We start from the raw sequence: 4,760 nt of genomic DNA, 5'->3' as shown, positions 1-4,760 counted from the left end.
CCTTTGTCTATGCAGGATGGGAAAAAGAAATACTTGTCGGATGTATTTCATGTCTCGAACATCACCAAGAACCTGGTTTCTGTTGGTCAAATGGTTGAGCAAGGCTTGCAGGTCAGATTTAATCCTCATGGATCCTTTGTTGAGGATATGAAAAATAAAGGTCGCTTGATAGCAAAAGGAAAGAAGAATGGCAAAATGTTTACGTTGGATGCAGACATGCCTGAATTGAGTGCAGCAATGTTTGCACATGGGACCGGTGTAGTTGCAGATATTGATATCTGGCATAAACGCATTGGTCATGTTAATGTACATCGATTTAAATCAATGCAGGCCCAAAATATTGTTGCAGGATTGCCTAAAATAAAGGTTGCAGAAATGCATAAGGTATGTGAAGCCTGTCAATTTGGAAAACAGGCAAGGAAACCATTTCCTAGACATGTTCAAGAGAGTAAGAAGCCATTGGAATTAATCCACTCTGATGTGTGGACTACTAAAGCTGCATCTATTGGAGACTGTCATTATTTTGTCACTTTTCTTGATGACTATAGCAGAAAAGTTTGAGTGTATTTTATGAAAAAGAAAAGTGAAGTGTTTGGGCATTTCAAAACTCTTAAAGCTATGGTTGAAAAAGAAACAGGCCTGCAAATAAAATGCCTAAGGTTAGATGGAGGGGAAGAGTACCTCTCAAATGAGTTTGCAAGGTTCCTGCAAGAGCATGGCATAAAGCAGCAATATTCATGCAGTCATACCCCACAACAAAATGGAATTGCAGAAAGGAAAAACAGGCATATTGGAGAGGTATCTCGTGCCATGCTCAATGAAAAAGACTTGCCATGGGCTGAAGTAGTTGCTACAGCAGCCTACATGATGAACAGGACTCCCACTGCAGCAATACATGGGATGACTCCAGAGGAGAGGTATACTGGTAGGAAACCAGATATTTCTCATTTGAAAATTTTTGGTTGCATTGCCTATGTTCATGTGCCAGATGAGTTGAGATCCAAGTTGGATCCAAAAGCTAAGAAGTGCATCTTTATTGGTTACTCTCTGCAGCAAAGCAGAAAGGGTATAGATGCTATAACCCTTCTACTCGTAAGTTTACAGTGAGTAGAGATGTTGTTTTTGATGAGATGAGTAGCTGGTGAGAACCAATAAATGTGATTGATGATGTAGATGCACAAAATGGTAATGCTGCACAGAATTCACAACAGTAGTCACAAAATATTAGTGGACCTGGAGTGTCCTCTAGCAGTGGTTCACATTCTTTGCCATGGACAGGCAGATTGAGATCAGGAGAATCTCCTCAAAGCAATGCAGATAGTGGTATGCAGGTTTCACGAAAAGGAAAAGAGAAGGTAGATCAGCCCATGTTTGATGTGAATGCAGGTCACTCTTATGTGGATGGTGAATCCAGTGGCTCAAAACGAGCATTGATGATGAGTTGGGTATTCCTTCTATTGTTACACCTGGAGTAAGGAAGACCAGGGATGTTTTGAGAGCACCTGGGAGTGAACCTACTTTGCACAGGTCTACAAGAGCTAGGTATCATGTGGATAGGCTGAAATATGATGGATTTACAGCCATTCACTATGTCTATATGGTCAAAGTGATATAGGAACCAGAACCCACTTCTTTTGAGCAAGCCATGGGAAAAGAAAAATGGGAGAAAGCCATGGATGAAGAAATGGATGCCTTGGAAGCAAATACTACATGGGAATTGGTATCTTTTCCTAAAGATAAGAATGCAATTGGTTGTAAGTGGGTTTATAAGGTGAAGCACAATGCAGATGGTTCTGTGAACAGATACAAGGCAAGATTAGTAGTCAAGGGGTATGCACAAACATATGGCATTGATTATGAAGAAACATTCAGTCTGGTTGCAAGGATGGCAACTGTAAGAGCAGTCATTGCTATGGCTACATCAAAGGGATGGTCTTTACATCAGATGGATGTAAAGAATGCCTTCTTGCATGGTGATTTGCAAGAAGAGGTCTATATGGAGCAGCCAGCAGGTTATGTGCATGCTATTCATCCTGAGTTTGTTTGCAGGTTGAAGAAAGCCTTGTATGGCTTGAAGCAAGCACCTAGAGCATGATCTGACAAGATAGGACAATATCTTGTCACTATTGGCTTTCAGATTTCCAAGGCATATTTCTCACTTTATGTGAGAAAAACAGAGAAAGGTATTATGCTACTTGTCATTTATGTTGATGATTTGATTATGACAGGTGATAGTGATGAAGATATCCTTCATGTGAAAATGCTATTGAAGCAGAAGTTTGAGATGAAGGATTTGGGAGAGCTGTGTTATTTCTTGGGCATTGAGGTGATTAGATCACCAAGTGGGATACGACTCTTAAAGAGGCAGTATGGATTGGACATGCTGTCCAAGTATGGGATGACAGGCTGTAAGCCTATTTCAGTTCCTTTGGAGCAGAATGTAAAGATGAGCGCAGATGCAGGTGAGCTTCTGGAAGACCCTACTATGTACAGACGCATAGTAGGAAGTTTGATTTATATGACTATTACCAGGCCAAATTTGAGCTATGCTATTGGATTGGTAAGTCAGTTTATGCAGGCTCCAAGGAAATCGCATTTGGATGCGGCTAGACGCATACTCAGGTATGTGAAGTCCACATTGCCGTATGGACTATTTTATGAGACTGGGGTTCATATACAGTTGCATGGATACACTGATGCTGATTGGGCTAGTAGTATTTCTGATAGACGATCTACCAGTGGATACGTGTCCTCTTTTGGGAGTGCTGCAGTCACTTGGAGCAGCAAGAAACAGCCTACAGTTGCCTTGTCGAGCACAGAGGCTGAGTACAAGGGTGCAGCAATGACTGCATGTGAGGTAGCTTGGTTGCATAAGCTACTTTATGATATGCATCAACCTATAGATGGGCTAGTTGTCATTTATTGTGACAACATGAGTACTATACACTTGGCAAATAACCCAGTCTGTCATACTAGAACAAAGCACATTGAGGTGCATTATCACTATGTGCGGGAGAGGGTTTTACTAGGTCTTATTGATCTAGTTTATGTTAGCACAGAGGATCAGGTAGCTGACATATTTACGAAGGCATTGGGTGCAGAGAAGCTGCATAAGTTCAGAGACATGCTTGGTGTGCAGGAATTGGGATTGAGCTCGAGGGGGAGTGTTGAGATATCGAGCTCCACTCGTGATATGCTAGGGTGACCGTTGTTCATTTATATCACCTACTTGTTAGCTACAGATGCGGTTGGTACACCGCCCATGAATAATAGTTAGAAACAAACTCCGCATCTTTTCGCAAAAGCTTATGCAAAGGGGTTGCCTTTGTTGCAAAATGGCTATGGACTTCTTCATTAGTCAAGTCATCAGCAGTGAAGACTGGTCGGGGTGGTTCCCCTTCTTAGGCTAGGTCCACCTCCTTGACCTTGGCTGGTCCCTCGATTGGTTCGCTTATCTATGCTTGACGTTTGGCACCTAACAGAACTACCACCCTATCCCCTTTTCTGAATTTCGTAAATTGTTTAGGGAGGTCATGCGGTTTTCGTTGTTCTTCCATTCGAGTATCCCTGGGTTGTTTTGCCTTTTCTTGTCTATATTGTCTGCGTCTCAGGTGGACAGGTAGGTCCCCCTTGGTGCGTCTGGTTGTGGGCGGCCTAGGGATCTCTAGATCACTATCCGAACTAACCATCCGATTCAGAGTCAAATCCCCCATCTTTGCTAGAAGAGGTGGTCTCCCCTAGTGGGCGCAGTTCTGATGGTGATTCAGTTCTAAATACTGATGTCATTCCTGGCTGGGCTAGTCCTACTTGCTCAAGGTCTATGGCTCCTACGTGTTCCAACTAGGCGCGGTCACATTCCACGTACATGACTCCTTGCTTCATCCTGAAGATACTCTTTCTCTACGGCTTGGAGTCTGCTCGTATTTTCTCTATTTCTTGTCCTTCAGTGTTGTATTCCACGGTATCTACCTCACCCTCACTTTCATAACTGAAGGATTGGCAGTCTTCATATTCGTCATTAGAATTTTCTTCATCAGACTGCTCGTCGTCTCTTAGGACTTGGTCTATCCCTGATCGTTGGTCAAGAACCAGGGCCCAGTTATACATGAGGTTTAAGTCATGCACTCTGTTCCATTGCCACTTGGATTCATCTAAGAGATCCTGGAGTGGTTTGAGATTTGCAGCTAGATTGCCAGCTAGCTTGTCCGATAGATATTCCAATGGTATATAGCATACATGCATAGGCATTCCCATAATGATCAAAAGGCCATTCCAAAGCTTTGTATGAATGTCAATGTGAACATTGGTTCCCAACAGTTGGATGTCCTATATTTTCATACTATGTCTACCTAGCAGATACCTTGTTTTGTTAGAAAGGATGTGCTGCCTGCAGTTCTTTCAATATCCTCCAAAGACATTTGTGGATGAGTCCTTCTCCATAGATCGTTTTCGGAACCACCAAGCCTTCAAAAGGGATCACCTTCATTGATGCCTTTGCAATGTATTGTGGATGATTCTTAATTATATATATCTCTTTTTGGAGCTGTCATTCAAATGGTTGTGTTAGTGTTAGTGTGTGTGTTGTGGGTTAATTGTATGTGATGAGTTCGTGCTAGTTGAATAACTTGTTTGAGAGCTCTTTTCAAACTATTGATGTTGCTGATGGATGGAAAGCCTATGGTGGAAAGCTGAAGAAAAATCTCTTATATCCTTTACAAATTTGTTATGACTTTTTAAATGATTATCAGATGAGTTAATGA

This window comes from Lygodium microphyllum, chromosome 26 (assembly GCF_053477565.2).
Source record: "Lygodium microphyllum isolate KBCC chromosome 26, Lygodium_microphyllum_v1.1.10, whole genome shotgun sequence".
In the NCBI taxonomy this organism is placed as follows: Eukaryota; Viridiplantae; Streptophyta; class Polypodiopsida; order Schizaeales; family Lygodiaceae; genus Lygodium; species Lygodium microphyllum.
The sequence above is the reverse complement of the archived record's forward strand: the minus strand, read 5'-3'. Positions refer to the sequence as shown.